Here is a 23,529-nt window from a genome sequence, read left to right as displayed (position 1 = left end):
TGAAATTATTTTATAAGTTTATCGCCTTGATTCTATTTTATCAAAAAATCGGTAAGGATTCCTTCTCTTTTTTTGGTTGTCCATTACTTAGTATATATATACTTATTTGACTTATTTTATACTTATTATATTATCCTTATTACTTATTCTATTATAAGTAACTGAAAAATAAAGGGTTCTGAAAATCGGGAAAAATCGAAACTAAGAATAGAAATCTTTGACGAACGGGTCCTGTAAAAGATGATTTGACACAAGAAAAGGAATTACACACCTTTCTTGTGTCGAAGGAGAAAGACGAAGAATATTCCTGTAATTATTTGTTCCCTATTTATCCTTCCTTTCTATTCTCCACTTACTTATCTTATGTTTAGTATCTACCAAATTGAATTTAGAAACAAAACGATTCTGTAACATTTTAATCTGACACTGACAATAGGAATATAATTACCCCCAATTTAGTCCAATTTAGATTGAAAAAGAAAAGAGGTAAAGACAAATAGTCTTTCACAATATATATATTTTGTTTTGAATGCGGTAAAAGCAATTCTAGAGAAAGAATAGAAACAAGCAAAAGACTTTTCATCCTTTTTTTCATTATACCTAACCTAATTGCCAGGAAGAATTTGTTCTTTTTTACAAATTTGATGTTGATAAATCCACAGATCTAGAAATTCATTTCGGACACTTGAACCTTCTCAAACTGTTTCTTTTTAAGAACCAAAAGATTGTGCAAAACAATAGATGCCAAGAAGAACAAAAGACCTTGGACGCGTAGTGGGTCTTGAAGTACTATTTCTGCATCCCCCTGACCAAATCCACCCACATTAGGATTAATTGTTAATGGTTGATCGAGTTTGATAGATTCACCCTCTGAAACAAGAAGTTCTGGTCCTGGGGGGATAATATCAACCACTTGATGTCCATCCAAGGCATCCGTTATGGTTATTTCATACCCCCCTTTTTCTTTTCGTATGATTTTGCTTACTATACCTGCTGCCGTAGCATTATAAACAGTATTACTTTTGTTCCTGTCGGATAATCTTCCTTCCTGTTGCCGTATATGGTTTATGGAAATGAACATCCTTATTACTAGCAGGGTCTGGGGAAAGAATAGGAAAGGTGATTTCACTATATTTTTTACCAGGAACAGGACCCATCACAAGAATATTTTCTTAGCAGTTCTGAAAGACAGATTGCTATCTTTCTTTCATCTCAAGGAATACGATCAGGCGGGGCTAACCAACCCTCTGGTAAAATAAGAACAGAAATCATTCAAAGCCCTTTCTACCATTAGCAAGAACTTGTTTCAGTTGCATATCATAAGGAATTCTAACAACCGCTTCAAATACAGTATCAGGAAGTACCGCTTGTGGAACCTCAATATCCACGGGTTTATTCGCTAAATGGCAATTGGCACATACAATACGCCCAGTTGCTCGTGGATTTTCACCCTCACAGCAAAAATGGGATATGCATTTGAAATGGAAGCCCGGTTATATATAGATCATGAGCGATACGGAAATGGATCGAGTAATCTCCTCTTTATCCAAGAAAAGTATTTCTAGTTTGTATGGTCCAATCATTGATCCCGAAAATTTCTCAATAAAATTAGGTAGGTCACTAGTATAGTTCCCTAGCCACGATTCTGCTATTTACTTTTACTGAAAACTGGAAAAAAATGACTGGAAACAGAGGAGAAATTGTATCTCCTGATGGTGAAAGAGTAAAGTAAGTACGACTTTGCATGCTTTTGCTTATCTCGAAAGTAAGAAAGATTATAATTGAATCCGAATCATTTTCATTCATTGAATGATAAATAACTACAAGTGACGGAGACACGATTTAAATAACGAAAGATCCAATATTTAAAATTGTATCTAGAATGACTGGAAAGGTAGAAACAAGACCAGATATATAATTTGATCATTATGAGCAAATCCAAAATCTTGTATATAGAGCCAATCATTAGTTCCCAAACCGTAAGCGAATGAAAACTTATACATAAATCTGTTAAAGTAAAGAAGTGCTTATTGTGTCGCTTAAATTATATAGGAATTCTTGAACCCAAGAGTTAAGAATAAGAAGTTCTTCATTCCCTAAAATAGAATAACCACTTAGAATAACGAAACAGATTAGATTGGTCGAGAAGTAAAATCGTATATGATTGATCCTCATTGTGCAGCTTGATCAATTGATCGTTTTTTTGGATTCCTATACGAAGCTTTGTAGATGTTTCCGGGTATTCTTTATCATTTCGTCCAACAGAAGAGTTCTTCTATGAATTGTTCTAGAATACTCTTTCTTGAATATCATTCAAAAAGTTTCGGATTGCCTAGTATCCCACCAATTAGTAATCCAAGATTTCAGACTTTTATTAAATGAGAGAGAGATCCACCAGGCAAAATACTATAGATGCAAGATATAGAAGGAGTGAATGCTTTTTTTGCCATTTTTTCATCTGTGAGTTGTTAATGAACCCAATTTCATTGACTTTTGTGATCTAATCTTTCATCAAGCATGCCTTTCATTATATTATAAAGTGGAAATATGAATCTATTCTGTTTTTTTTTGATTCAGTGCTTAGCCCTTGAATCTAATTGAATCTAAAAGAATACAGAATATAGAAAATAAGAATCCACTTTGAATTCGAATGAAATATATATATTATTGTTATATTGATATTGTTATTGTTTCCAGATATCTCAATTGATCAAATTCAGCAATTGCCTTTTTGATAACTGCCCGAAAGAACCTTCAAATAATAAAGATTGTTCTATTCAGATTTTGAGACGAAGGAGCGCCCTGTCTATATCAAGATCGCAATCAAATATGTCGAAAATTTTCGCGGGTTATCAAACTATATAGAGTCTAGAGTCCAGCAATAATTGAAAAAAATTAGGAAAATATTATGCTGATCAAAATGAGTGACAAAAAAAGACAGAAAAGGTATCATTACGTTTATCATTATGTTATAAAGAACCACTTGTTTAGTTTTAGTTCTTAAGGAGCACAAAAGAAAGGATAAAGGAGGGGTGATTGAGAAAAGAAAGAGAGAAAATTCATAAGATATGATCTATCTGTATCTCACGTATCAACTCCAAATATTGCAAATAAAAAGCGAAAGTTTATTTCGAAATACTTTGATATATGAGATGAATCCAGTATTTCGATTTCTTGCTTATTTTGTTACTGAATTAAGTTGAGCGGTTTTACATTTACAGACGCATAAAAAACTATTTTTGTGGACAAAAAAAACTGTTTTTTTATGTTATGACTCTTCCGTATACGTCCGCTTTGGTTTGAATGGGCATTCTGAAGAAACTTCAGTTTAGTTCTGCTATAGAAAAAGAGGATTCTTGGATTGAGCTTTTTCCTCCCGGCGAGAAAGCTTTTATTCTGCAATTCATTTCAAAAGACTTCAATCGGTACACGCAAAAAATAGGCCAATTCAGCAGCTTTTTGTTCAATTTCGCGGGGAGTCAAATTCTCATCAGTACGAGTCAAGGGAACGGCCCCCTGGCCTCTGATTTCCATATAAAGGACACGACGAGCATAAATACCCTCTTTAACTTCTATTCTGATGGACTGAATATCTTTCATAAGGAATCGTAGAAAGATGCGACGATTTTTCCAGGAAAACCCCAACGAAAATACGTTCAGTCTGATCATAGAAAAGATTCTTCTGGAACCAGCCTATCCTTTGTAGGCTTAAATATGTGGTTGACAAAGATTTGGTTGTGAATCAAAGCAGATATATTTCTGCACGGCCCAATCAATAGTTCAAGTCACACCTAATCCATTTTCTTGGAATTCCTCTCAAATAAATAATAATAATATTAAATATGTTGAAAGGAAATATCCAAATTTTTTCACAATTTTATTATCCATATTTGTAGCAAAAATACTATTGTTCCTCCCAAGTAATAAGATAAATTATTGGTTACAATATAGCTATGGTCTATATTCTCTATAAAGGACCCGAAATGCCTTGCTTACGTATCATTAGGAAATGCATTAACATAAATACAGTAAGAAGGGGTAATACAAAAAGTGTAAACTATAAAACGGGTCAAAGTGGCTTGTCCCACACTAGCACTTCCACGTAATAACTCTACCAAAGGCGATCCTATTATCGGAATAGCGTCCGGAACGCCTGTTACGATTTTGACTGCCCAATAACCAACTTGGTCCTGAGGTAAGGAATAACCTGTTACGCCAAAAGATGCGGTCAATACACCCAGAACCACGCCTGTAACCCAAGTTAATGCTGAGGTTTTTAAACCACCAGTGAGATAGACACGAAATACGTGCAGGATCATTAAGACCATCATACTTGCCGACCATCGATGAACTGATCGGATTAACCAACCAAAGTTAGCTTCAGTCATTATGTATTGAACAGAAGCAAAAGCCCAGTAACGGTTGGACGATAAAAAGTCATAGCAAATCCTGTAGCTACTTGTACCAAAAAACAAGTAAGCGTAATTCCTCCTAGACAATAAAATATGTTAACATGAGGAGGAACATATTTACTAGTTATATCATCTGCCGCCTGAATTTCGAGGCGCGCCTTCGAACCAATCATAGACTTTATTGAGATAGGTAAACCAAGAGGACCCCCCCCGAGAACCGTATATGAGAATTTCATCTCGTACAGCTCAAACAAAAACAACCAAGTAATAGCTGAAACGGATATGGAATAGAAAGTTTGAAACTTCTTAATCTTTTCATTCATTTTATCTGAAGACACAAAGAGTGAAAATCCGAAAGCTCTTTTTGTAGTTGTAATTATAATGCCAAAATCAAGTCGGCGCAGTCGTCTTTATGTTGATCGTTACAGCCCTTGAATCTTCTATTTACCTACTTATTTATTTTCTTTGCTTTGATTTGTTCTTTGTATGAAATGTGGCTTTATTCTTGTTTTTTCTTTTGATAGGAATTCTTGTTAAGACCCTATGAATCAATTGAAACTTCAGATTCATACCAGAACCGCGATGATTCAATAAAACCTTCAAACTAAGTCCAAAGATTCTTTGAGTAAAACCATTGGATCATCACTTATTCAATCAATAGAATAGATATAATAAAAAAATACAAAGAAAAGAAAGGTTTGTCCTTTGATCAAATAAGCATAAACTAAATGAGAGTTTGAAAGAATAAAAAATCTTTCGATTTATAAATAATATAACTCTTTCTTTGAATTTTTTTGAGTCCGGCCACGAGGTTTGAATATTAAGTATGAATCATAGTTCAAATACTTTGTGATCCATTTATATTCCGTGCTCCAGATACTAGAATGACTATCCGACGGATAAAACTATCTCGATCAAGATGACAGACCCATTTTCTGTACTATCAATAGGATCAATTATAACAAGTCACACACATATTCCGAAATACAGAAACAAATAAATTTCGCGGTCGAACTACCGAAATAGAATGGGGCTAAAAATCCGAGAACTAAAAGTTTACTTTTTGTATTGAAAAGCGAGGCTTCGTGATTCTTGTGAATCTAATTCATTGAAATTCCATCCAGTAAAACGGAAGAATTATAAATCTCCAAAATAATAATAGATAAGAAATCGCAATAAAGCCATTGCGACACCCATCAAAGGAGTCGTTCCCATCCAGGGGCTACTCTACCATATTCCGAATTCAATGGTTTCAAAAAATCCCTACAACAGTTCGTCTTGGACCAGATCTAGAACTACCTCAACGGTTTGTGTAGCCATAAATCTTATTTTGTATTCAGTGAGATCTGTTGACTTTGTATATCATTCCGCTGTAAATAAACAATTTATCATAGACCCATTGTGATCTTGAAATTATATAATAATGGAAACAGCAACCTTAGTCGCCATCTCTATCTGGTTACATTGTAAGTTTTACTGGGTACGCCTTATATACTGCTTTGGGCAACCCTCTCAACAATTAAGAGATCCATTCGAGGAACAGATAATTGAGTAATGAGCCTCCCAATATTGGGAGGCTCATTACTCAATTTTGAGATAATGAAAAATCATTTCATTTTTTAGTTAGAATTTTAGGCGGTTCTCGAAAAGATAGAAGCGAAAAAATTATCCCTAGAGTAGATACTAAGAGGAATGTATAAACCAATGCTTCCATAAATTGATCGTGGTTTACAATTATAGCTTCCGTACCTGTTTATTTGGAATCATCTCCCGAATAAAAAAAAGAACAAGAATCAAAGAAAAGGCAGCGATTTAAATCAAGATTTTCCAGCAGCCTATGGCAAATCACAAATAGAAGTAGAAGCGAAAATAACAAAGCAATCTTGCATCAGACTACTTGTCTTCTTGTAGTTGATCTCCAAGTTTTGGAATGCTCCAAATTCCACTTGAGCATCCAAATCTGGATCAATACCGGCAAAACATCTCTGAACAGGGTTCTAGCACCATGCCAAATGTGTCCGAAGAAGAAAAGCAAGGCAAACGAAGCATGCCCAAAAGTACCAACCCCTCGGACTGCTACGAAAACACCATCGGATTTCAAAGTAGCACGATCTAATTCAAAATTTCACCCAATTGAGCACGTCTAGTATATTTTTCACAGTAGCAGGATCACTATAACTCACCCATTGAGTTCGCCGCCATAGAACTCAACAGTTACACCTACTTGTTCGACACTATACTTTGATTCTGCCCTTCTAAAAGGGACATCCGCTCTAACAATTCCGTCTCCGTCTACCAAAACAACCGGAAATGTTTCAAAAAAAGTAGGCATACGACGTACAAAAAGTTCACGCCCGTCTTTATCTCTAAAGATAGGGTGCTAACCACCCAACGGCTATTCCATCCCGTTGTCCATTGAACTCCGCTCTGAATAATCCTCCTTTGCCGGATTATTGCCAATGTAATCATAAAAGCAATTTTTCAGGAATTTAGACCAAGCTTCTGATAAACTTTGATTTTCGGAACCCAGCACTAACCCTTCGATATATTTCTTGCTGGAAGTATCCTTGATCCCATTGATAACGAGTAGGACCAACACTGATGGGGTAGTTGCTGAACCATACCACATAGTTCCCAACAACAAAAGCTGCAAAAAGACAGCAGCTATACTACTGAAAGGACGGTTTCAATATTTCCATACGTAATCCTTTGTATAAACGTTGGGGCGGCGACACTAAGATGGAATAAGCCCGCCAATATGCCCAATGTCCCCTGCAATATGATGAGAGGCTATTCTCCCGGAACAAAAGGATCAAAACCTTCCACGCCCCACGCCGGATTTACAGGTTGGACCTTGCCAGTTAGTCCATAAGGGTCCGACACCCATATTCCAGGACCATACAATCCTGTTACATGAAATGCGCCAAAGCCAAAGCAAGCCACCCTGAGAGAAATAAATGAATTCCAAAAATCTTGGGCAAATCCAAAGAAGGTTTTCCTGTGCTCATCACAAAAATTTCTAGATCCCAATATACCCAATGCCAGATAGCTGCCAAGAAGCACAAGCCAGAAACACAATATGTGCTCCACACCTTCGTAACTCCAAATACCCGGATTTGTTATAGTCCCCCCTGTAATACTCCAACCGCCCCATGAATTGGTTATTCCTAAACGAGTCATGAAGGGTATAACGAACATACCTTGTCTCCACATTGGATCAAGAACGGGATCGGAGGGATCAAAACGGCTAATCATATAGAGCCATTGAACCGGCCCAACCAGCAACCAGAGCTGTATGCATTATATGAACAGAAAGCAAGCGACCGGGATCATTCAATACGACAGTATGAACACGATACCAAGGCAAACCCATGGAAATACCCCTTTATCAACGAAAATAGACACTATGTAACTGCATTGGCAATACCTCCCCTTTTCGGTGGATTCGGAGAAAGGATTAATATTTGTTCTATTCCATTAGTAATTAAGGGAAGAATTCGGCTCAGAAGAAAAAAGAGAAGCAGATCTATTCTATACCCGATAAGTATCAATACGCAATGGGGGTTGATCCTATTTTTTATGAATGAACGCATCCCTATTTGTTCGTCATTCAAAGGACCTATTGTAAGAATTCTTCATCATTCATTCTGTCTTTTCTTATTTTATGGCCTTATTCTATCTATGTATAAAATATGAGGCCAATATTATTAAGACCATTATTACGCTTCCAGATCAAAGTGAAATATAGTATTTAATTCTTTTTCTTTCCTTTAATGCCTATTGGTGTTCCAAAAGTTCCTTTTCGAAACCGAGAGGAAGATGCAGTTTGGGTTGACGTATAGTGCGACTTGTCAAATATATTGGGTCATATGATTCCTTTCTCTCGCCCGATCGAGATATCCTCTGTTTGCCCAAAAAGATTGATTGAATTATCAAAAATTTGTAGCGCGAAGTGTAATGAAGTGCAATTAGAGATCCATTTATTTTTGGGGGTATCCAGATTAATATTTTCAATTAGACTGATTTATGGTTGGCTTGGTTGGACCGAAAAATGAAGCATCCAGGCTCCGTTTAGAAAACTCAATTGGTAATACATTTATGATTACCACCTATATCATAATCATAAATCTTTTTATTTACAAATTCGAATAGAAATAAGAACGATTTCAAACTATTAATCAATCGAATAATATGAGAAATACGTTGAATATTTGGCGGAAAACATGAAAGAAAAAGGAATTAAATTAAAATAAAAAGGAAATGAAATCATAGCAAAAAGATGTATTGGGTCGGTCCTATGCGCAAATCAAAATCAAGGATCTTTACTCGGAGTAGAGCATAAACCTAAAAAATTGAATAAAAATTGATGAAACCCATTCAGGAACAAGAAAATGACATCATGATTTGATTGAATCCCAATGAAAAAAAATAGATCAATGAAAAGTTTGTGCGATAAGTTTAGCGAATTTTTCTATATTATAGATTATAGGAAAACGGGCCAAACTTATCTTTCTTTAATTTCATTTTGAATTTCATTTATTTTTAAATGTAAGAAAAAGCCCCTTCGTTAGAAATTGTAGTTAGAAAAGGCACAGAAAAACGAAGGATGGCTGGAATCTACACATTGATTTTTTTTCGCAATTTTGTTGAACCGTATGCAAAAGGTGCCTGTACGGCTACTAAGGATACAATTTATCCTAATCAACCGACTTTATCGAGAAAGATTACTATTTTTAGGCCAAGAGGTTGATAGCGAGATCTCGAATCAACTTATTGGTCTTATGGTATATCTCAGTATAGAGAATGATACCAAAGATCTGTATTTGTTTATAAACTCTCCCATGGATGGTAATACCCGGAGTAGCTATTTATGATACTATGCAATTTGTAGTAAACCAGATGCATACAATATGCATGGATTGGCTGCTTCAATGGGATCTTTTCCTGGCCGGAGGAGAAATTACCAAACGTCATATCCCTCACGCTCGGCGCCAATGAGTTTTTTTATTTGATGGAAAGAAAAAAGAAGACTATGCCTTCGCCCTATGAAATATGAATTAGTAAGTAATAATAGCATGGCACTTCGAATTCGATATGAAATTTTTTTGATTTCTTTTTTTTTTCAAAACATTAGATTATGTATCGAAAGAGTAGTATGAGAGAAAGGGCATTTCCAATTTTATCTTAGCTTTCAGCCCATCTCAGCGTCACAAACTTTTTTTCTTTTCACACCAGAGGCTATTAACATATTTATAACAATATTTATGTTATAAAATAAAGAGTACGAAAAAAAGACTATTTTTTTTCTTTCTTTTGGAAAAAAAAAAAGAAACTTTGGGATTGCTGAATTACAGACGAAATAAATATATAAAGCAACGGAGCCATCATAGTATTTTTGAACTTTTCCGAAAAAAAAGAAAAAAAGAAGGGTGGTAATTGGATTATTTAGTGATCTGGGTCTAATAGACGCTCTCTATATTTTCTTTTTTCGATGAAAAAAGAGAATTCCATTGGAAAGCCGTATGCAATGCACAAAAAATGCCTGTACGGTTGTTCAATTCTATCTTTTTTTTCTTATTATTCTTTAGCTATTTTTAGCTATTCTTCTCACCTCATTATGTGAGTTAGAAGAACCTTTTATTATGTTATATCATCAGGGTAATGATCCATCAACCTGCTAGTTCTTTTTATGAGGCACAAACAGGAGAATTTATCCTGGAAGCGGAAGAACTACTGAAACTTCAAAGCCTCACAAGGGTTTATGTACAAAGAACGGCAAGCCCCTATGGGTTGTATCCGAAGACATGGAAAGAGATGTTTTATGTCAGCAACAGAAGCCAAGCTCATGGAATTGTGGATCTTGTAGCGGTTAAATAAGTTAAATAACAAATAGCAATAGCAACGATTTAACACCAATCCACAATTTTATTAAGATTGATTTAACCTCTTCTTCCTTTCTTAACTTAAGCCTAAGGGGTTATATTTTATTAATCTATTAAAAGAAAAGAAGTAATTCAGAATCATCTAGGATCGATCTAAACCAGTCTATTATGTATATGATTCAGTATGCCAACTATTAAACAACTTATTAGAAATGCAAGACAGCCAATTAGAAATGTCACGAAATCCCCTGCTCTTGGGATGTCCTCAGCGCCGAGGAACATGTGTACTAGTGGTAAAAGGACTTGTTCAGATCATGGGCTGAGAAAAAAGAAACAACTTTTTCAGTATCAACGATCCATACCAGTGAATAGAATGGGGTTCGTCCGTTCACTATCTAAAAAGATAGATCTACCATATCCTTCTATTGTGTATATGAAATTTATGGTTTCCATTGGCGCAAACCAATCTTGGAATTTAAGATGAGAAAAATTCCATTGGTAAATGCTTATCATTAAGCGGGAAAATCCTATTTAAAAAGCAAAAGATTATGCTTCGATTCTTGCAAAGAACTTCGGCCCCAATTAATCCTCATCCTTACATACCGTTACTGTATAAGATAGATCTCGTTGTGAAAGATCTATTACTGGAAAATTTATGAGTAGAGCCAAGAGTGTGAACTGCAAGTTACCAATTAAATGAAGGAATGAGCTCGGTGTATAGAGAGGACCTCACCGTTTAAGAAGTAACCATAGAAACGATGGAACCCACTATTTATTTATCCATTTCTATTTACTCCTTTATTTTAGTTAATATGCTTTTTTGATACCTAGTATCAATACAATTTCTTATTTCAATGAAATAGAAATGTAGGAAAATCGTGGTCGGGACGGTTAGAGTAGCAAAAGCCATTGAATTTTTATTTTATACATTGAAGAATCCGTTTTGTTATTAATAGACTAGAAAAGAATAACTGAAAGAAAGAATTAGTTATTCATCAAAATTTCTTTTATTCAATGACCAGAATTAAACGGGATAGCTGTAGACGTCGAAAAAAAATTAGTTTATTTGCATCAAGCTCGAGGGGCTCATTCAAGACTTATCGAACTATTACTCAACAAAGAATAAGAGCTTTGGTTTCGGCTCATCGATAGAGATAGGAAAAAAGGATTTTCGTCGTTTGTGGATCACCTGAATAAATGCAGTAATTCGCGGAGTGGGGGTATCCTATAGTTATAGTAGAATACACAATCTGTACAAGAAACAGTTGCTTCTGAATCGTAAAATACTTGCACAAATAGCTATCTCAAATAGGAATTGTCTTTATATGATTTCCAACGAGATTAGAAAATAAGGAGATCGAAGGAATCCAACGAAATGCTTTAAAAAATGGTTTCCTCGAGAATGAACTCGGGGAAGGTAGAGAAATTAATATGATAAAAAATCTGATTCTGATAAGGTTCTGATAAGGTCATCAAAACAAGATGAGCGAAGGCGCTCAAAAAAAAAATATTTTTTTCTTCCCAACCGGATTCGATTCTTTGAAGGGTAACCTATTTATTTCTGGTTCTAAGAGCAGTAGTTCTAGTGGTCGACTCGCTTCTTTCAAACTGTTTCTCATTATAAGAAAGGTAACGAAGATAAAATACGAGCTTGTTTTATAGCAATAGTAATTAATCGTTGTTGTTTTTAAGGTCAATCTATTTACTCGCCTAGATAATATTTTCCTTGTTCACTAATAAATCGACTAATTAAACTCATGTTATAATCAATTCGATCCCCGATTGGATCAGCAACCTCTGAAAAGATCGCTTGGATTTAAGAAAGAGTCGCTTGATTTATCCATGATTTCTTTTATTCCTTATTTCTAAAAAGAATCTATCCCTTCTATTTCTAAAATCCTATTTTGAAAATTCAAATTATAGAATTAATATAATAAATAGGATTTGGTTTGTTTATTTTATTGTTTATTTTATTATTATTTATCATTTAAATATATAATTTAAATATATATAAATAAAAATAAAAATATATTAATAATATAGAAATAATATTAATAATATAGAAAGAAAATATGCGTTATATATAACTAATTCTATACTTATACTTAATATATTATATACCTAATGTCATATTTTCATATTCTCGGTAAGTGGTGACATACGAGCACTTGATTCGATTTATTTTTATCTCCCGTGAATTGTATGTTTGCAAATAATAGGGACAGAATTTCTTCAATTCCAATCGATCATGTATTGTGTCGATTTTTTGAGTAATATACCTGGAAATACCGTTGATTCCTTATTAACGCCGTTTCGAACACAACTGGTACATTCCAAAATAATCGTTACTCGGACATCTTTACTCTTGGCCATGAACCTCCTTTGAGTTTTTAATTCACCCAACTTTTCTATTTTCCGATCAAAAGCGAAGAAGAAAGGAATGAAAAAAAAGAAATAAAAGTTGCAACTCAAAACCAAATCTTGAAAGATTTTGTTGCAATCAATATAGTAAATCAATATAGATTTAGAGTAATAGTAAATAATAAGAATAAGTAATACAACGATTTCGAACTCTATTTAGAATCAAACCACTGTACGGTATTTTCTTTAAGTATGTAGGATACTGTTGTTCCAGCCACATTTCTCGCTCTACTAGTAATTTAATTGGAGCTTGAACCCGAGTTTCGTGAGGTTGAATCTACTTTTTCGTTCTACCTTCCTTATTTATTTTATCTAATTCTATCTAATTCGAAAAAAAACTAAAAAAGGGGGGCGAGAGAGTAGTCACAGATATTTGATTGTATCTCGATCTAATTTTTTGCCCCGTCCTGCGCAATAACTAGAATTAAAAAAAGGGAATGTTAACGCATCCGGAAGAAACGATTGATCTCTATTAATAAACCGCTAAAGAACCGAACCAGAGAGTACTTAGTACCGGTGCTACGGAAAGATATATGTTTTAGATCTCGCATTTAAAATCCTCCTTCTTTATCGTATTACATTATGGTAATACATATAATCGCGTATGTGTGGTTAAAGACCACTTGGATTTGTCTATTTGTACCCGGAATTCTAATTCAAATTAAAATGTACAATGATTCGATAGATAAGATTTTCCCTTTCAAAACACAAAAAATAGGTCCCTTTCCGCCTGAGAATTTCCGCAAAAATATTCATTTATTATTCATTATATGGTTGTTATATGATATGAGACCAAAAAGAGGAAATGGAAAGATCCGTTTTGTATATCAATAGATGAAATAAGGTGGAAAACAAGACAGGATTTCTACAATGACATTGTAGGCCAATTGAAAGGGATGTAGCGCAGCTTGGTAAGCGTTTGTTTTGGGTACAAAATGTCCAAATCCTGTCATCCCTACCTATTATTTTCCTTTGAGCAGTAACGAGGAGTCGTTTTAGATTGATTAAAATTACATACATAATCTATCATTTCTCATATTATATATGATATATGATAGTATAGTTGTGCGCGATGTATTGGGGTTATAAAATAAAAGAATCCTCTTTTTACAGTCTTATTTATTATGATAAGAAAGCTCTTAGTTCAGTTCGGTAGAACGTCTCCAAAACCCAATGTCGTAGGTTCAAATCCAGAGCGTGATTCCGCCTTGTTAGGTCGAAAATTACACCGAACTGAAAAAAAAAAATTGAACAGCAATTGAATTTGACCTCCTTGGATTAAATTATAAAATTCAAATTATTAAATAAATTGAAATTCAAAATTTAAGAATTAAAGGGGTCAAAAAAAGAATTAATCCAAAAAGGTATGTTAATTAATCAAAGGTCCAACTGATCACCACGTCTGTATTGTAAATATGCGGTTACGAATAATCCAGCCAAAGTAATAGGAATTAGACCCAAGACGATTCCAAATAGAAAACTTCAATCATTTCAATTTATTTGAAAGGAGAAAAGAAAGGTAATATCTATCCCTAAATATTAATTTCTATTGCCCATGAATATCAATACCTAATAATTGATAATTAACACGGTAAGGAGCTAGAGAATATATGGAATAGGACAGAAAGCTTTGTTTTTATGAATTGTTCGTTCATTGAATTAATTTTCAAATAAGTCGTATCTTACTCAGACCAATAAATAAAGCTGAGGTTATAGTTAAAGCCGCTAGTAAAAACCGAAATAACTAGTTATAGTAGGCATGAAGGAGCTAAATGAAATATGTTCTTTTATACATATGTTTATAAAGCACTTACCTAAGTTTCAATTTTAAACGAGAGGATAAGCAAAATACCAATTGAAATAATAAGTTCAATTGAAATTTTTGCTTCATCAATCATTATAAACGGTATTCACAAAATAGAGCGGCAGGACAAAGTAGAAAAAAAGAAATCGATTCATCATCTTTGTAGTTAGGTCAAGAAAAACTTTGATCTAATACAAGAATACAAGAAAGGCCGCCTCACAAATATTGATTAGTAGAATTTTTTTTATTCTTGCTCTTTTTTTATCTATATCTAATACTATCGACTACTCTTACTTGTTACTAGACGACTAGCAATTCCTTAAAATAAAAAAAGAGGGCTTCCAAAAAAAAAAAAACCTCAGTAACTACGAAAAAGTCAGTCAATTTTATATTTCGCATCTAATTGACTTGCGGAAATATGATAATTTCCTTCATGAATTATTATAAACCAACTCGTTGGATTCACGGGTTACCTGATCCGCCGTTTCTAGGCCCAAGCCAATACCTCCAGGAATTTGAGGAATTTTCTATTGCATGATACTGGGTTATCACGCAAGAAGAAGAAAGAAATTATCTAGCACTTCACGTCGATATACTGTTTGAAATTGCGTTGCTGTGTCAGAAGAAGGATAGCTATACTGATTCGGTATACTTTAAAAATACCTTTGTACAATATTGACGATCTCACAAAGATTGAGTTTCGGTGAATTCTATTTACTGATCCCATCTTTTACGGAATCGATCCCTACAAGAATATGTGGAGTCGGCATGTCTGGAAACAGGAGAACGTTCTTTGTTGATATTATTACCAGTATTCGATACTGGGTCATTCATAGTATTACTATACCTTCCCTATTCATCGCGGGTTGGTTATTCGTCAGCACAGGTTTAGCTTATGATGTGTTTGGAAGCCCTCGTCCAAACGAGTATTTTACAGAGAGCCGACAAGGAATTCCATTAATAACTGGCCGTTTTGATTCTTTTGAACAACTCGATGAATTTAGTAGATCTTTTAGGAGGACCCAATGACCATAGATCGAACCTATCCAATTTTTACAGTGATGATGGTTGGCTGTTCACGGACAGCTGTACCTACCGTTTTTTTTGGGGTCAATATCAGCAATGCAGTTCATCCAACGATAAACCTAATTCGAATTAATTATAGAGCTATGACACAATCAAACCTGAACGAACAAATGTTGAATTGAATCGTACCAGTCTCTACTGGGGTTATTATCATTTTTGTACTTGCTGTTTTATTTTCCAATTATTTCTTCAATTAAGAAAAAGAGTAGTAGAATACTAAATAATAGTAGGAATTATCTTATCCCATTCGGAAGGATTGTATCTCATAATTATCTATGACTGTTTATGTCTTTAGCGACCACTTGATGAAATGCGGAGGGAAGCGGGATAAATGGCTGATACTACTGGAAGGATTCCTTTGATAATAGGTACGGTAACTGGTATTCCTGTGATCGGTTTAATAGGTATTTTCTTTATGGTTCATATTCTGGATTGGGTCATCCCTGTAATATGGAATAATGGATAATGGGACGAACTAAGTTATAGGCATGAAAGTAAGAACTCAACGGGGCCCGCCTCCCTCTTTGTCTGATTCATGAGGAAGGGTCCTGTTGAATTTTAATGATCATGATCATTATATTTGGTCGTATAAATGACAACAAATGGATCACTTTTTCCGATGATTTTTTGAAAATGAACTCAATTTCAATTAATTGATTCATAGTATTCTCTTCGATAGTATCTATCGATACTTTCAAGGTTAGAAGAAAAAGGAATCACCAATTGGATGACACAATATATATTTAATATTTTTTCTGTCGACCAGATATCAATCAAACCTTTTCTAGACTAGTCTAACCTTACTCGATTTATTTTAGTATTTCATCAAAGTTTGAAATTATTTTATAAGTTTATCGCCTTGATTCTATTTTATCAAAAAATCGGTAAGGATTCCTTCTCTTTTTTTGGTTGTCCATTACTTAGTATATATATACTTATTTGACTTATTTTATACTTATTATATTATCCTTATTACTTATTCTATTATAAGTAACTGAAAAATAAAGGGTTCTGAAAATCGGGAAAAATCGAAACTAAGAATAGAAATCTTTGACGAACGGGTCCTGTAAAAGATGATTTGACACAAGAAAAGGAATTACACACCTTTCTTGTGTCGAAGGAGAAAGACGAAGAATATTCCTGTAATTATTTGTTCCCTATTTATCCTTCCTTTCTATTCTCCACTTACTTATCTTATGTTTAGTATCTACCAAATTGAATTTAGAAACAAAACGATTCTGTAACATTTTAATCTGACACTGACAATAGGAATATAATTACCCCCAATTTAGTCCAATTTAGATTGAAAAAGAAAAGAGGTAAAGACAAATAGTCTTTCACAATATATATATTTTGTTTTGAATGCGGTAAAAGCAATTCTAGAGAAAGAATAGAAACAAGCAAAAGACTTTTCATCCTTTTTTTCATTATACCTAACCTAATTGCCAGGAAGAATTTGTTCTTTTTTACAAATTTGATGTTGATAAATCCACAGATCTAGAAATTCATTTCGGACACTTGAACCTTCTCAAACTGTTTCTTTTTAAGAACCAAAAGATTGTGCAAAACAATAGATGCCAAGAAGAACAAAAGACCTTGGACGCGTAGTGGGTCTTGAAGTACTATTTCTGCATCCCCCTGACCAAATCCACCCACATTAGGATTAATTGTTAATGGTTGATCGAGTTTGATAGATTCACCCTCTGAAACAAGAAGTTCTGGTCCTGGGGGGATAATATCAACCACTTGATGTCCATCCAAGGCATCCGTTATGGTTATTTCATACCCCCCTTTTTCTTTTCGTATGATTTTGCTTACTATACCTGCTGCCGTAGCATTATAAACAGTATTACTTTTGTTCCTGTCGGATAATCTTCCTTCCTGTTGCCGTATATGGTTTATGGAAATGAACATCCTTATTACTAGCAGGGTCTGGGGAAAGAATAGGAAAGGTGATTTCACTATATTTTTTACCAGGAACAGGACCCATCACAAGAATATTTTCTTAGCAGTTCTGAAAGACAGATTGCTATCTTTCTTTCATCTCAAGGAATACGATCAGGCGGGGCTAACCAACCCTCTGGTAAAATAAGAACAGAAATCATTCAAAGCCCTTTCTACCATTAGCAAGAACTTGTTTCAGTTGCATATCATAAGGAATTCTAACAACCGCTTCAAATACAGTATCAGGAAGTACCGCTTGTGGAACCTCAATATCCACGGGTTTATTCGCTAAATGGCAATTGGCACATACAATACGCCCAGTTGCTCGTGGATTTTCACCCTCACAGCAAAAATGGGATATGCATTTGAAATGGAAGCCCGGTTATATATAGATCATGAGCGATACGGAAATGGATCGAGTAATCTCCTCTTTATCCAAGAAAAGTATTTCTAGTTTGTATGGTCCAATCATTGATCCCGAAAATTTCTCAATAAAATTAGGTAGGTCACTAGTATAGTTCCCTAGCCACGATTCTGCTATTTACTTTTACTGAAAACTGGAAAAAAATGACTGGAAACAGAGGAGAAATTGTATCTCCTGATGGTGAAAGAGTAAAGTAAGTACGACTTTGCATGCTTTTGCTTATCTCGAAAGTAAGAAAGATTATAATTGAATCCGAATCATTTTCATTCATTGAATGATAAATAACTACAAGTGACGGAGACACGATTTAAATAACGAAAGATCCAATATTTAAAATTGTATCTAGAATGACTGGAAAGGTAGAAACAAGACCAGATATATAATTTGATCATTATGAGCAAATCCAAAATCTTGTATATAGAGCCAATCATTAGTTCCCAAACCGTAAGCGAATGAAAACTTATACATAAATCTGTTAAAGTAAAGAAGTGCTTATTGTGTCGCTTAAATTATATAGGAATTCTTGAACCCAAGAGTTAAGAATAAGAAGTTCTTCATTCCCTAAAATAGAATAACCACTTAGAATAACGAAACAGATTAGATTGGTCGAGAAGTAAAATCGTATATGATTGATCCTCATTGTGCAGCTTGATCAATTGATCGTTTTTTTGGATTCCTATACGAAGCTTTGTAGATGTTTCCGGGTATTCTTTATCATTTCGTCCAACAGAAGAGTTCTTCTATGAATTGTTCTAGAATACTCTTTCTTGAATATCATTCAAAAAGTTTCGGATTGCCTAGTATCCCACCAATTAGTAATCCAAGATTTCAGACTTTTATTAAATGAGAGAGAGATCCACCAGGCAAAATACTATAGATGCAAGATATAGAAGGAGTGAATGCTTTTTTTGCCATTTTTTCATCTGTGAGTTGTTAATGAACCCAATTTCATTGACTTTTGTGATCTAATCTTTCATCAAGCATGCCTTTCATTATATTATAAAGTGGAAATATGAATCTATTCTGTTTTTTTTTGATTCAGTGCTTAGCCCTTGAATCTAATTGAATCTAAAAGAATACAGAATATAGAAAATAAGAATCCACTTTGAATTCGAATGAAATATATATATTATTGTTATATTGATATTGTTATTGTTTCCAGATATCTCAATTGATCAAATTCAGCAATTGCCTTTTTGATAACTGCCCGAAAGAACCTTCAAATAATAAAGATTGTTCTATTCAGATTTTGAGACGAAGGAGCGCCCTGTCTATATCAAGATCGCAATCAAATATGTCGAAAATTTTCGCGGGTTATCAAACTATATAGAGTCTAGAGTCCAGCAATAATTGAAAAAAATTAGGAAAATATTATGCTGATCAAAATGAGTGACAAAAAAAGACAGAAAAGGTATCATTACGTTTATCATTATGTTATAAAGAACCACTTGTTTAGTTTTAGTTCTTAAGGAGCACAAAAGAAAGGATAAAGGAGGGGTGATTGAGAAAAGAAAGAGAGAAAATTCATAAGATATGATCTATCTGTATCTCACGTATCAACTCCAAATATTGCAAATAAAAAGCGAAAGTTTATTTCGAAATACTTGATATATGAGATGAATCCAGTATTTCGATTTCTTGCTTATTTTGTTACTGAATTAAGTTGAGCGGTTTTACATTTACAGACGCATAAAAAACTATTTTTGTGGACAAAAAAAACTGTTTTTTTATGTTATGACTCTTCCGTATACGTCCGCTTTGGTTTGAATGGGCATTCTGAAGAAACTTCAGTTTAGTTCTGCTATAGAAAAAAGAGGATTCTTGGATTGAGCTTTTTCCTCCCGGCGAGAAAGCTTTTATTCTGCAATTCATTTCAAAAGACTTCAATCGGTACACGCAAAAAATAGGCCAATTCAGCAGCTTTTTGTTCAATTTCGCGGGAGTCAAATTTCATCAGTACGAGTCAAGGAACGGCCCCTGGCCTCTGATTTCCATATAAAGGACACGACGAGCATAAATACCTCTTTAACTTCTATTCTGATGGACTGAATATCTTTCATAAGGAATCGTAGAAAGATGCGACGATTTTTTCCAGGAAAACCCCAACGAAAAATACATACTATTCCCTCCTTTCTATCGAATCGATCATAACCACTGCCTACATTCCAAAAAATTGTGCACCACAAATAGGAACTAATAAAGAGGCCTGCGATCCCATAGAAAGACATCACGATTCCTTGTGGAAAAAACTATTTGCTGAGACGGAAATAAAGATATCAAATTCCTACCAAGATAACTAGAAGTTCCAACTAATAAAAACCCTAATGAACCAAAAAAAAGGATAAAGGCCCAGCAGAAATTGCTTGTTTTTCGAGATCCCACTATAAATTCTATCCATATAGATTCTGATCGCCAACTCATACATACTAGATCCAGTTGCATTTTATTCGAATTGAGAGAATAACCAAAAAAATTCGACTTTACTTTTTTTGTTTCCGAAGTAACTCTCATCAACTAGGACTATTTTGATATGAACTTTTAGAAGGAATTCATCAAATTGCTTCGATCTAAAATCATCCCCTTTATATGATCGCCTATACGGATCTACTAGATATATAGACTTTAATTTCATACATCCGTTCGGTACCGATCCACTTGCTATAATTCATTTAACCCTATACCATGTTTACGTATGCATAAGAGGGGCTTTTTCATTTATGTTCGGTTCGGGTAAGCCGGATGTTCTACAATATTCTACTAAATAGGTATCCATGACATCTAAGTCTTGAAAAAAAAATAGATAAGATTTGGTCTTGGCCCCATCGAATCTAAAAAATCTTAGTTTTTTGAACATACAAAGATAAAGAAGCCATTGCAATTGCGGAAATATAGGCCTACTAAAGGCACAAAATAGAGGGAAAACTGCTGAAAGTTGTCATAAAATGGGTACCTCAATTTAATATTTGTACCTGTTATTGTTATATTGTTTAGTTAGAAATATATCTTATAACGATTATATTATAATTGGTATATTATACTAATTATATCTAAATACTAAGTATATCTAAGCGAGTCTATATATCTAATAGATATCTAATAAGTGCAAGGAATGTAGAATTAAATAAAAGGACTTGCCCATCTTTTAAATCAAATAAAATAGGTGTATATGATAAGATAATCCACTTTCTTTATTATCTTACTTTATTCTTACTTTTCTTATTATTCTATTGTTCTTGTCTTCTAATTTGAATTTTGAATTTACTAAAGAAAGAGTTTATTACAAATTGTCGAAAGATTCGATTCGTTAGAATCCGATCCAAGAACAGGGATTATTAGTAAAATAGAATTTTCGGAGATATAGAAAGATGCAAAACTCTATATTTCTATTCTATTTTTTCTATTTAAATTATATATACATACGCAATAGAGGAAGATCAAATTGTTTTATTTGTCTCCAAATTGAATTTCATTTCACAGAAGGAAAAATTCGCTTTTTATCTTGTTGCTAGAGGTTTACTCATTAGTAATATCGGATAATGATAATAATAATTATCCACATAATTTGTTTTTCGACAATTTTTTAATACAAAGTCAAAGCCGCGTAATGGGCTTTGACTTTGATTCTGATAAACTAACTAACTACCTTTTCACTACAAATCAAAAATTTCACTTAAGACTCTACTTGATTGAATTTTGATTCAACGGAAAAAACCGTGGAGCTGAACTAACTCACCAGAACACCTTTAAAGGATTACGGTACGATTGATCGAATAAACCCTTATGGAATAAATATTCAGCTGCCTGTGAACCTTCCGGTATTGTTTTATTCAATGTTTGCTCAATTACTCTTTACCCGCAAATGCAATATAGGCATTGGGTTCAGCAATAATGATATCCCCAACATACCAAAACTCGCGGTCACCCACCAGTAGTAGGAGATGTAAGAATTGATACATAAAATAACTTTTATTTGATTGATAATCATATAAAGCGGAAGATATTTTAGCCATTTGCATCAAGCTCAAACTTTCTTGCATGCGTGTTCCTCCGGAAGCACACACTAGAATAAGAGGTAAAAATTATTGGTAGCATATTCGATCAAACGGGTGATTTTCTGCCTACTACGGATCCCATACTCCCCATAAACTGAAAATCCATAACCCTGATTGCTATAGGAATACCGTTTAGTTGACCCGTGCCTGTTTGAATAGCCTCAGTTAATCCTGTCTTTCTTTGATAAAAGTCAATACGATCTTTATAAAGCTCTTCTTCAGACTGAAATTCAATGGGATCCAGAGAGATCATGTCTTCATCCATAGGACCCAAGTGCCTGGATCAATCGAAAGTTCGATTCTATCTGAACTCCTCATTTTCAAATGATATCCACATTGTTCACAAATATTCATTTTGAATTAAGCGATTTCTTATAATTTACTCCATAACAATTTTCGCATTCGCATTGAACCCACAAATCCTTGTATAGATCGAGATCATTAGAACTTTCTTTAGAGTTAAATCATTACCATTTTCACGAGTTATTATATCGAAATTTTGCCTTCACTACTATTTCCACCTTCGCCGCAAATGTAATTATAAATATAATTATCATTGGAATTGTCACTACCACTTAAAATGGAACTATCAATACAGATTTGAGAACGAAGATAAGAGTCAATACAACTATTAATGTGATTATTCCAACCATAGTTAGTATCATTATCATCCAAGTTAAAATGATAGTGGACTCATCATTTTTCGATCCATTATTCATATAACTAGAATTATGATAACTATAAAAAACTTTCTAGTTCACTCAAAAAGAATGATCATTGTTAAGCTCAAAATTTGATTTTCACTATCAAAATATATGGAATAACGGTCCTGATTACTATCCCTAATTAAAAGGTGTCATCAGAAATGAAATCTGAATGTCTTTGACGTCAACTAAATGATCAACCTTACTGTAATAACTAGAGCTGTCACTACAATCATGAATGTTTTTATCCGTATCATTTCTAGTCGGGTCTTCGTTTACAGTAGTATTTTCAACAGGACCAAGGTGGCTATCCATTGATTTACTTAGCCCACATCTGTATTCTAATTCTCCCTTAGACAAGATCAAATTGAACCATGATTTTCCATAGAGCTTTTGCCTCTATTTCCATGAAAGTACAGTAGATGAATAGTCATTCGATGAAAAATCAATTGAATATTTTATTTCCTATCAGAATACGCATACTAGATACAATCACTAGGTTATTAACGAACAATGAGTGAATATTGAAAGAAACGATTCCCTTTGTGAGAACCTGGAGTAGCAGTTCATTATATATGATAGAGCTCTTTTTCTTTTGAATTAGAAATATCAATTTTCAATTAGAAATAGTGATTTCCATGTTGTAAAATCCGCACTGAAAAAATGGAAAAAGAAATTTTCTCCTATCAAGAACCTTTTCGTAAAATCTCGTCTACTAATACAATACAATAAGTTTTATTCCAACACGGAGCCAAAAGGACAACATACAGGATGGGTAGAAGAAGTTGTGATGCTTGGCT

The 23,529-nt window shown here is 33.9% G+C and overlaps 6 pseudogenes; all 6 read right to left on the bottom strand.

Annotated features, from left to right (window-relative positions):
- Positions 1-551: 551 nt before the first annotated feature.
- LOC128038469 (cytochrome f-like) lies at positions 552-2,458 on the bottom strand (annotated as a pseudogene).
- A 1,459-nt stretch (positions 2,459-3,917) lies between these two features.
- On the bottom strand, positions 3,918-5,791 carry LOC128038474 (cytochrome b6-like; annotated as a pseudogene).
- Positions 5,792-6,300: 509 nt separating this feature from the next.
- On the bottom strand, positions 6,301-7,808 carry LOC128038473 (photosystem II CP47 reaction center protein-like; annotated as a pseudogene).
- A 9,181-nt stretch (positions 7,809-16,989) lies between these two features.
- On the bottom strand, positions 16,990-18,896 carry LOC128038476 (cytochrome f-like; annotated as a pseudogene).
- Positions 18,897-19,820: 924 nt separating this feature from the next.
- LOC128038475 (photosystem I assembly protein Ycf4-like) lies at positions 19,821-20,853 on the bottom strand (annotated as a pseudogene).
- Positions 20,854-21,651: 798 nt separating this feature from the next.
- On the bottom strand, positions 21,652-23,223 carry LOC128038479 (acetyl-coenzyme A carboxylase carboxyl transferase subunit beta, chloroplastic-like; annotated as a pseudogene).
- Positions 23,224-23,529: the final 306 nt, after the last annotated feature.

This window comes from Gossypium raimondii, unplaced genomic scaffold (genome assembly GCF_025698545.1).
Source record: "Gossypium raimondii isolate GPD5lz unplaced genomic scaffold, ASM2569854v1 Contig00288, whole genome shotgun sequence".
Classification (NCBI taxonomy): Eukaryota; Viridiplantae; Streptophyta; class Magnoliopsida; order Malvales; family Malvaceae; genus Gossypium; species Gossypium raimondii.
The sequence above is the reverse complement of the archived record's forward strand: the minus strand, read 5'-3'. Positions and strand labels throughout refer to the sequence as shown.